Below are 12,177 nucleotides of genomic sequence, written 5' to 3'. Positions count from 1 at the left end.
AGAACACTTGTTGATTTTCATCCTTTTTTTACATATTTCTTTGATAACTTCATTTCAAGAATCCCAAAAATGATGTGCCCTTGGATCTCTCAAGAAAAATGAAGCAAAAACAGTTTTAATATGGAGGAGAAGAAAGATGATGGGTTTATGAGGAGTTCACTCAAGATTGAAGTAATGGATGATACAACAATGATTGCTATTTCTCAAGTTGGAAAAGTTTCTCAATCGATAAAAATATCAAGGATTTTGATGAACATGAAGAAAAATAATGCAAATCCAATGGTTGGGATAAAAGTAAAAGTGGTGTTTGTGCCATTAATTCATTGGTTTCTTATCCGATGAAGGAATTATTTTTTGTATCATCTCCTTATCAATCTCCGGTTGTTCAACCATCTCCAACACCACTCCCTCTGCCCCTCTCTACCATTGGTATATAGTTTTTCGGATATATCATTGTTTATAGTTTTGTTTTATCGTTTTGATGTGAATATGCAAGTCACTATACATTAGTAGTAAACAACCCGCGTGTATAGTGATTTTGTATCTATAGATTATAACGTAGTCATTATTTTGCATTCGAATGTTATTTATATAAAAGTGTATCATCATAATATATTGTATATGATACATGCAATAAATAGATTAACAATTAAGACGGATCTAATACGTTTTGAATATCGAGTGTGTGTATCACAAATTTGTATCAGATTATTATTGTTTAGATTATACATATAAATAGGGTAACAATTAAAATATGTAAATTACTTGTTTTGATCAAGATTAATGTCCATGATACATTAATATATATATCAATCTTGGATTTTTTCGTGAATGGTTGTATCATTGATAATTTTAATGTACCTATTATATGTTATAAGATGGTTACAAGATTGTGCCGATATATGTTAATTTTTTAGATATGTGTCTTTGAAAATTGGAAAAATATATTTCGTATAATGTATCACTGATTTTTTTAATGTTCGCAAATTATTCCATGTCGTCTGAGTTTTTATGTACCAAGATTATTATTGGATAATATGTACATAGCATTGGATAACTCTGAACAAACATTAAAAAGTGCAAATACATAACACAAAACTGTTTTGTTGTAGGATCATGTCACATGTTCGAATCTTAGTTGCGACTCAAAAAGATGTATAGATGGACAAGGGTAGAGGAGCAAACTCAATGTCCATGCACAGTTTTGAAGCTTGGTTATACAAGTAAGATAAAGATAGGCACATCTCTGGTTGGGGTGATGCTTTATGGATCTTCAGAAAAACATTTGGTTTTGTAAGGTTGTAGAAAATAATGTCAAAATTCAATTGTAGATTTGTGGTGTTTGAAACTTAATGGCTCAACACTTTGGTAAGAACAGGGAAGAATTGACTGTGCAATGGCATCAGTCCATGATATGTGCAAAAAAGATCATGTGTATTAGAACTAAAATTTGTACTTTCTTCAAATCAAGCATAGCATAATTAACACTATTGATATATCCACAACCCTAAGCAATCCCCTCATCTTCACTTTTCCCATTGTTTCTCCGGCCATGGCCAGTGAGACCACTGGTCAGTCACCAAAGGCTGGCCAGAATAATCTTCGTCCCTCTTATTCTAATTACCCACCTTTGCCTAATCACTCAAATCCTAATAAGCCAATAAGTCTAGTTTGCCTGTAGTAAATCCAGATAATGGTCCAAACGAAAGATTCAATATGCTAATCTAACCACCTGTAAACTATCCCCATGAAGATGATTGACTATTGTAATGGAATCATATGGTTGAAGATGATGTTTCTAGAATGAACAAACTATTAAACATCTTCAATATGCGGCTATATCCCCAGAAAAGGATATTGGGACCAGCAACTCGTTTGCTACTCTATCTGAATGTACCACAAGACAGATCATGCAAACAAGAGAACACAATACAACTATTACAAGTGTAGTAGAAAGAACTGATCAAAATTAAGGAGAAAAGGAGTGATGCAGCAACCAGCCCTGAAGTACCTGCAAATCAAAGTAAGATGTTAATGATCCAAAAAGAGGAGTAATAGAAACAAGCACAAGGTTTGAAAATAAGCAAGGGGAGACACAAGTTAAAGATGGTAAGGCATGCAGTAAAAACAAGACTTCAGTACTAGAACAGGCAGTAGAATTGGAGAAGCAGCAATCCCTGGCATTTATGGAGGGTCCCAATAGTGGTGGATGTTGATGATTCATTGGTTATAACGGGGGCTAGTGAGTCCCCAAATAAGATTTTACATGATATTATCGGGAGAATTTTATAGAACATGAAGCAACAAGTGAAGAAGAATATTGAAACATGCCAGCAAAGGGAAAAGTAAAAATTTCGTACCAATCAAAGAGAAGTGTGTTGTCCCAACAAAATCATAATTCATGAAAGAATTAATTTGGAATATAAAGTCTGGTAGAACTCAGAAAGCATTTCAGAGAGTGCAGATGTTACACAAGTTTCATAAGTTTGCTTTTTGTGGCATTACTTGAACCTTTTCAGCATTTTAGATACATCAATAGATACAAAACAAGGTTAAGGATGAAATCTGTTTTTATAACAGTAATGATCAAATTTGGGTTTTTATCAACCAGGGTTATGATGTTGGTATCAAAACTTCTACAATTTTGGTAGAAAATCAAAGAGCTTCCACTGTCGGCGGGTGGCTATTACTCATATATGTCGCCCATCAGCAAATGATTATGTTAACAAAAGTGGGGTAACCATGTATCTTTCTGGGAATTATTTTCTCATATCTAATTTCTGTAACACCGTACCATCATTTCGGTGACTATTTTTTCATGTTTAATTTGTGTAGCACCGTGCCATCACTCTGATTACTACTTTTTCATATTTAATTTGTGTAGCACTCCTTTTGGTGACTACCTTTTTTTTTGCATATCTTATTTGCATAGCACCGTACATCTCTCTGGACTACTTTTCATGTTTAATTTGCATACTACCGTGGTCTTTTTCGAAACTACTTTCTCATTTCTGAGTTGCATAGCACATATGTCTTTTCGATGACTTCTCAAATTTGATTTAAGTAGCTCCATTCGTCTTTCTGGTGACTCCTCAAATCTGATTTGCGTAGGGATGTGCCATCATTCCAACCCTACCTATATAATTTCTCTTTTTCATTAGGGTCGTGCCATCATTCCGACCCTACCCATATTATTTCTCTTTTCCAATGGAGTCCTTCCATCAATTTGAACTATGCTATATAATTTCTATTTTCTAGTTAGGTCATGACATCATTCTGAACCTACCTATATAATTTTATTTCATAGATTGTGACCACTTTTAGCCATCAAATCTAATACTCCGACATATGAGCATGTTCGATCCATGTTTTCGGGGACTTGTTTAATATCGACTCATCTATTGATTCCAACATAATCCATATACTTTATACTAAATTTTGAGCACTTTGTTGCTCAGGGGGAGTTCAGTAGCCTTGAATGTCGATTCACTCTATGATCTGAAGCAGTCTTTGCAGGTTTGGTTTGGGAAGTTCAACACTGGAATTTTATATTTGTGTTTACTAACATTATGCATCAAATCCAGTATTTAATGAGAAGACAAGCACATTGAGATTGATTGACAATTTTGTGAAGTTGACTTATCAACTTGCAGATATCTCACCAAGCCCTCATCGGTCCTCGTGTTAATTACATTTGTAACAAGCTAGGTTTATGAATTGTATGCACAAGCTTGAGGGGAGTGTTAGAATCGAAATAGATTTATACGATCTATAGGAATAGGTTTATAGAATCCTATTATAATAGGAATACTTAATAGTATCTTACTTGGCAAAGAATTTTATTCTAGGGTTATAAATAGGGTATCAATGTAATAATGTAAACGCGACAACAATTCAAAAAAAATAAATATATAATAATATTAGTGTTTATCGTTTTGTGTCGGCTGAATATCAGCCATATGTAAAAAGTATTGTGTCAGTCTTTTATTTTTGTCGTTTTGCGTCGGCTAAAAAAGCCAGTTGTATAAAAGTCGTAAAGTAAATAGTAATTGTGTCGGCCAAATGTAAAAAGGCCAAGTGTAAAGTAGTTGTCGGCCATAATGGCCAAAGATGTAAGATTGTTATGTATAAATAGAGGGTTCTCCTCATAAATAAAATCATCAATCTTTCATCAATCTCTCTTCACTACTCTTTCTCTCTCAATCGCTTCCCCACCCAAAATCTCCTCATAATCTTAAATATAATAATATTAGTGTTTATCGTTTTGTGTCGGCTGAATATCAGCCATATGTAAAAAGTATTGTGTCAGTCTTTTATTTTTGTCGTTTTGCGTCGGCTAAAAAAGCCAGTTGTATAAAAGTCGTAAAGTAAATAGTAATTGTGTCGGCCAATAATAAAGAAAGGCCACTAAGTTAAGTTTTTGATTTTTGTGTCGGCCAAATGTAAAAAGGCCAAGTGTAAAGTAGTTGTCGGCCATAATGGCCAAAGATGTAAGATTGTTATGTATAAATAGAGGGTTCTCCTCATAAATAAAATCATCAATCTTTCATCAATCTCTCTTCACTACTCTTTCTCTCTCAATCGCTTCCCCACCCAAAATCTCCTCATAATCTTAAATATAATAATATTAGTGTTTATCGTTTTGTGTCGGCTGAATATCAGCCATATGTAAAAAGTATTGTGTCAGTCTTTTATTTTTGTCGTTTTGCGTCGGCTAAAAAAGCCAGTTGTATAAAAGTCGTAAAGTAAATAGTAATTGTGTCGGCCAATAATAAAGAAAGGCCACTAAGTTAAGTTTTTGATTTTTGTGTCGGCCAAATGTAAAAAGGCCAAGTGTAAAGTAGTTGTCGGCCATAATGGCCAAAGATGTAAAATTGTTATGTATAAATAGAGGGTTCTCCTCATAAATAAAATCATCAATCTTTCATCAATCTCTCTTCACTACTCTTTCTCTCTCAATCGCTTCCCCACCCAAAATTGGTATTCTTTTCCCATATTTCTCACAATTGGCAAGGGATTTTTTTTATCAGGAGATATGGTGGGGTTGTGGGAACCCAAAGGACATACTAGTGTATGGTTTGACAATTGGACACAGTTGAGGGCTTTGCATTATCATGTGGATCTGAATCATGATCATAGTCAAGTGGAATCTGTTAGCCAATTGTTTAATGAGGATGGATGGGATCAGACAGTATTACATGACAAGTTTGATGAGGAAACCTACAATCACATTAACAGTGTCAAGGGAAATCTAGTTTTTACCCAGTTGGGGTATTTTAGAAAAAATAAAAAGGATATGTTTGCCCAAGTCTGAATGGGGTCTTGGGTTTAGATCCCTATTTGATACATCATAAGCTCTAAATGCAAGACTTTGGTGGAGATTCAGAACACAGAACACTATGTAATTCGATTTCTAATGGAAAAATATTGTAAGAAACAAATTCCTACTTTGATGAATGGAGAGGGGGGTCTTAGATGTGGAAATTTATGCTGAAGAACAGAGATAAGTTGAAATAGGTTATGTGGTGGGAACCTGGGGAGGGGGGGGGGGGGACCTCTAGTATTTCATTTGACAATTGGACTAATCACGGTCCTTTGTTTCAACACCAAACAAATGTGCACTCTTGTCATGTCATGAAAAATATTGATGCTTTTCTTAATGAGCAGGGATGGGACTTTACAGAGATGAAAACTTATATTCCTGAACATGTCGTCTCTCATGTCAGAAATACCATGAATATGATCCAGCAATCACCTCAAAGTGACAAACCTTGGTGGACTGCTAATAGCACAGGCCAATTTTCTGCTAAAAGTGCCTGTCTTTTGAGAACTAAAAGTGATGTATGTGCAGATCTCAACCAATTATGGTGTAAAGGTCTTCCATTCAAGTTCTCTTTTCAGGCTTTGAGAACCTGGAAGGGACAAATTCCAGTTGTTGTTCTTATGCACAGTTGGAATTCAAATGTATCAAATCTGTGGCTGTTGTACAAATCCTGTGGTGGAAACTATAGAACATTTATTTCATAGGGGAGATACTGCTCAAAGTGTTTGGAGGTATTTCTCTGCTGCTGCTGGTATTTCTTCCTTACGTTGTCTCAAGCAGAATATAAGAAAGTGGTGGAGTTTGGATGGCAATTCCGGAAAGAGGTAGTATATCAGGTGATTCCGATTGTTATTCTATGGTTTATCTGATAGAGGAGGAAAACCATTCTTCATGGTGGTACATTTTCTAGGGCCAAACTGATTTAGGAGGTAAGTGATACAATAAGAAAATTTATGTTTCTCAGATTTAAGATCTCTTCTGAAGACAAGACCTGACATGCTTTAGTTGATTTACTGGATGAGTTTACACAATCAGTTTACTTTAAGATTGTTAAGTGGATCCTCCCTCTTGTGCTTTGGGTTATGTGCAACACTGATGGAGCCTCCAGGGGTAATCCCGGACCTAGTTCAGCTGCGTTTTGGATTAGAGATTCAAATGCAGAGATTATGTTTGCCAAAGGAGTTAAAATTGACGACAACATTAACCTTGTTGCTGAGGCAATTAGAGAGGGCCTGATGTTTTGTAGGGATCATGGAATTAGCAATGTGATTATAGAGCCTGATTCATTGCTCTAGTGAAAATGCTAAATGGAGTTTGGGAGGTCCAATTGATTGTTTCAGTAGAGATTAGGTGTATCAAGGAAAACCTAAACTCTATAACAGTAAGGGCAAAACACCCTTGCTGATTTTTTTTGCTAACCTTATTTTTTCTTTTGCAGGTGGTTTTGTGTTTGATCGAGAAAATGATCAAACTGGTCCTTGACGTATAGGGGTTTCTTTATTTTGATTCTTAATATAATCTAGGTGATTGAAATAGTCCTTAATGTATAACAAAATTAATGTATAACAAAATGTGTTCAATTTGATTCTTTACCCTAAACTTAACAAATTTGTCCCCAAAAACTATTAAATATAATGGTGGGGCCAACGTAGCTTACAAAATCCTCAATCTTTGTCTTCTTTATTACTTCAAAATCATGATCTAACACTACTTTATCAAGAACAAATAAAATACCAGCCATCTAAACATTTGTAATCACAACATAGAACCAAGCACAACATAGCATTACTTCACACTAAGAAGAACCCAAACTCACATGCTGAATCTAGTCATGTTCATCAATCGGTGAGCCACACCGGGAATGAATACATCAGTTACATGGCTTCTTCAATCAAAAATACCAAGAAATAAATCAAGTAGTACCCACCAATCAACAACCAAACTAGGATGGTACATAAAATTCACAGCAATTGCCCCAATAAAAAAAATTCAAGAACTCCAATTTATCAATTAAACCTTGTTCTAGATTACCCACAAAAAATCCCCACCATCCCACACGTTGACCATTCTAGAGAATTAATCACTCCAAACAAAAAAAAAACATTAACAAAAGAGGATTATTATAACCAAAGGAAAGAAATGCCAATAGATTAACAAAAACAATCATGTATTCAGAAAGTACCAAGAACAAGTGAACAACATAAATGAAAATATTATACCATTCAATTCATAGATTATACAATTAAATCAATTTTATATTTTTGTTACATTCAACCAATGACTCTTGAAGATCGATTTTATTCAACCTTTTTACAGTAATTTTTTTGTGAATTGTGTTGTTCGATGTTAGAGAAAATAGTGCTAGAATTCATGAAACTATTTCTTTGAGCTAATAAAGAACGCAAAATGGTGGATTTTGTAAGTTATGTGGGCCCCACAATTATATTTAACATTTTTTGGTCACAAGTTTGTTAAGTTTAGGATAAAGAACTAAATAGAACATATTTTGTTATACAATAGGGACTATTTCAATCACCTAGAATAAATTAAGGATTAAAATAAAGCAACATCAATACATGAAAAACCATTTTGATCATTTACAACAAATGAAAATTGTTACATCCTGACTATATGGGGATTCATAACATATGAAGAGTCATGATTTAGGTTCAGACTTATCATTTTAATTTTGTTAACATCCAATGTAGGCAAATTCTTGTGCCCAGCATAATATTTTAAATAGAGATGTCCTACAGTCCGGGGCGGATCTATGTAGCCTCCGTGGGGGTGCCACAGTATCCATGATCTCGGAAAAAACGTTGTATATATATTTATATATGTATTTTAAGTGTATATATATCCGTTTTGTCACCCAATAATATTGTTGTGAAATAGCTCAGCTGACAAAGGAGCGGATCTGCCACCTAAGCTATGCAGGTTCAAACCTGACCATCAACACTTCCTTTTTTGTTTTCTCCTTTTTTTTCTTTTTTTTCTTTTTTCTTTATTTCTTTATGACTATTCTTTATTAATTCAAAGTGACTCCTTTTTTTTTTGCTTTGCTTTTCTTTTTCTACATTTGTTCTTACTTATTTATTTCTATTTTTTATTAATTCAAATTGACCCATTTTCATAATTAATTTTGAGTTTTTTTAATTTTCTTTTGCACTAATTATTAATCTCTTGATATGAGTGTGACGTGTTTATTTTTTTTTATCAATTAGTGAGTAATGATTATGAGCATCGAATAAATATTATGAAGAATATATTTAAATAGTAATTTTACAAAAACATAAGTTTCAAAAATGTTTTTTTTTAATTTAAAGGTTCTTTCGATTTTCATCGACATTTTTACTATGTGAGATTGACTAGGCTAAAACTACAATTTTTATTCTTTCTCAACTATATATTTCCAATAACACATAAAGTCAATGAAAGATGAATATATTATGTTAATAGTATTAGAATACAAGCTCAAATTTTAATGTGAAAAATCTTATTTTCTTAAAAGTTTCAGCGAAGAAGACATAAAATTCCAAAAAGGAAATAAAATTGAATTGTTTATTATATCTAATCACATAATATCTAAAAGAAAATATTACTATATGCATATTTGATCAATTCATTTATAAAAATAAATAAAATTAATACCCGAGTTATAATCCAAAATTAAAGCAACCATCCTTTCATCTTACTTGAACGTTGTGGCACCCCCGACCTCCAAATCTTAGATTCGCCTTTGCCTACAGTTTGAAGCATTTTCAATCGGTTTGAGTATCCACACTTATACCAAATCAAGATTGGTAGGACTTATTTAAGCCATTACTGAGTTGTTTAATGGGACTGAACCCATCATTATTGAGAATAAGGAAGGGGAGGATTTGCGAGTATTGATATGATGGGTAAGATAAAGATCTGCAGTGAGTATACTGATTTGAGTGAGAAGAAGCTCAAAATTGTACTGTTTGGATCCATAAGATGCATAAGGGTAAGTAGAATCACAGAGGAGTCTTACCAAGATGTATACTTGTGCACGAATGGTCAACCTCATTACGGATAAGACACGCTTTCCAGACATCTCCATGGATGCTTTTTTGAAGCTTGAGTTCTATTTCTTTTCCTTTTTAGATACTTCCCTGTTTAGCTAGCGTTTGACTATAGATTTCCAAATATTCTTGTCAAATATTATTTGGGTGAAAATTCATTTGTATTTGACCATAGTATTTGGAAAATATATTTCATTTTTTAGAAAAACATTATTTATATTCATAAGTTTTAAAAACTATAACAACTAGTCATAAGTTCGTATTACAAGTTAATTGGATTTTCGTTGTAACAAATAACAAGTAGTATCCATGATACTAGAGAAATGTGATAATTTGGAGTGAGTGTAACAAGCATCATTACATATATCGTGAAGTAGACAAAACAAATGACTTTGTTACCCCGAGCTGATTGTTCAATATTTTCATCAATAACCATATCATCACTTTCATATTCACTGAATATTTCATCACCATTTTGGTGTTCACGTAAAAAAAATTATGTAATACAACACAAACAAATACTATAGGTTTTTTTTTTGTAAAGATAAAAGGTTGATGTAACATTTCAATTTTTAAAAGATCCCAAATAATGAAATTTGACCTAAATATTAGAAAAAAATTAGTATTTGAAAATTTAAAATATTTACCAAATAATGACAGATTGTATAGACAAAAGCTATTTGTCAAATTTCCCCCAAATGTTACTTGAAAAATCTATGGCATAATGGGGCCTTAGTTTTGTTTCTTTTTGGATTGGGTTACCTTTGAGCCTGATCATGTATATGCTTTGTTGCCTTATTTTTAACAAATGGGCATCTTTGGCCAACTTTTTAACTTTTTATTTAAAAAAACATAAGTGTTTGAAAGACCCCACTTATCAAATCAAATTTGCAGAAAGTTCCCTACAATATATTTTCTTTTTACAACTGATATTGAATAGTTAAATAGGAATTGTTAATTATGGTATATTTAAATAGTGTAGATATGAGAGCATTTAAATATGATATTATTAAATAGTCTAGATATGAGAATATTCTCTAATCCCTAAAATTAGGCAGTTAGGAGATTGTTTGATATTTTATTATCTTTTGTACTGTTACTTTGACAAATGGGTCAAAGACGATTGTAAATGGATAGATATAGCTTATCCTCGACCTTTCATATCTTTAAAATTAGTCCTTTTTGCACCTGAATGTCCATATAATCTTATGTACATTAGCAAATTAACAAAAAAATTGAAATGCGTTATAACCTTCTCTGGTGATTCTGTTCTTACGAACGATCGAATACAGAATAGGCAATTGGAAAAGGACTTGAGTTACACGGATTATACCAACTCTCTACCTCAAATACCACATGTTGCTTTCACATAGGCGATAGGAGTTATCTAAAGGAGGCCTCGTCGCCTTTACACGCATGGCAATGCGATTTCACAAAGGCTAACAATGGCGACTTAAACTATTTTTTAAAGTTTAATTTAATAATTAGAAGGCAAAATTAGGGCTTTTGGTGTTTACGAAAAACTGGCCTCATCTTCTTTCCTTTCTGACCTTCGCTATCCTCTTCTCGTCTTCCGTCACGACTCTCTGGCCTTCTAGAGGACGAGACCTCGACAGTCAACTGCTCCTCAAACCTTTTCGAGTCGCGAATTTACTCAGGTACATTTGTCGCTCCTTTTTTATCTTCTTCTCTTTCTCTTTCTCTTTTTCTTCCTGTTCTTATCTTCGTCTCTACTTTGTTTTCCGGTGGCAATGCTATGTTTTTCTTTTTCATTTTGGATTTATTTAACTGATTGCCCTACTAAATTTAATTCTATACGAATTAAAATAGTATTTATTTAAATAAATAGTGAATTCAATGTCATCTAATACTAACGAAAAGGACATAAGATGAAACTATGGTATTCAAGAAAAAGTTACCAAGTTCAAAAAAAATTATGGTATTCAAGGACCAACAAATAGTTTTTAAATTATTGATATTATGATATTTATATATGCAATTAAATATTTTAAATTTTGGTATTACTTAGCGCCTCAATTCAGAAAGAAGAGTGCCTCGTTGCGAGGCTACACAAACCCTTATTGCCTTTCACCGTCTCCAATTTATCTAGTTTATCGAAATTGCAAAAGATGATTTCCAATTTGTCTAGTTCATCTTTGTTAGAATGTGAGTTGTGTCATCTTGGTAAGCACACTCGTGCCTCTTTCCCAAAGCGCCTCAATAATAGGACACCTCGATGTTTGAAATCGTTCATTAAAATATAAAGTCCAAGTCATGTTAGTTCTTCTTTAGGCTTTCATTATTTTGGTACTTTTATGAGATAAGTTTCAAAAACACACCAAAATTAAACCTTTTTTTTTATTCCATACCTAAATTATTGAGAGTGTGAGTTTCATAACTAAACTATCACTTTTTAGTTTGATAAACACACTCTCTTTTATACCACTCTCATCATAGTGTGTGCGATATACTCTCTTTTATTTTAAAATATTATCACATCACACTCTACATGGACAAAACATTCAACCTTGACAAAAAGTAGATAAATGATTAGTATTAGTCAAAATTAAAACTTAAAAATTACTATTCAAAGAAATAATATTTCTTTTATAAAATAAAATGTAAAAATTTTTTCTTACCCCACTACATCACTAACTATAACCGCCCCTCGCCCACCAAATCCCCCTGGCCATTTTTTGTAAGTTTTATTGTTTAAATTTCTTTTACTAAAGAATTTAATTCTTTTTACTTGTTCTCTTCCCCCCCCCCTCGGCCCTCAAAGACAAATTTAAATATTATTTTATTTAA

General features: G+C 32.9%; 1 long non-coding RNA gene across 1 annotated transcript; it reads right to left on the bottom strand.

Moving 5' to 3' along the window:
- Window positions 1-1,766: 1,766 nt before the first annotated feature.
- LOC107025484 lies at window positions 1,767-9,522 on the bottom strand. The gene is made up of 3 exons (XR_001457409.2): window positions 9,339-9,522; window positions 8,975-9,066; window positions 1,767-2,011 (listed from the first exon to the last, which is right to left on the bottom strand). It is a non-coding gene; the product is annotated as an uncharacterized LOC107025484 (long non-coding RNA).
- Between the last annotated feature and the right edge of the window lie 2,655 nt (window positions 9,523-12,177).

The sequence above is a fragment of the Solanum pennellii genome, chromosome 7 (genome assembly GCF_001406875.1).
Source record: "Solanum pennellii chromosome 7, SPENNV200".
Taxonomy (NCBI): Eukaryota; Viridiplantae; Streptophyta; class Magnoliopsida; order Solanales; family Solanaceae; genus Solanum; species Solanum pennellii.
Note: the sequence above shows the minus strand (reverse complement) of the source record. Positions and strands in the feature narration are given on the sequence as shown.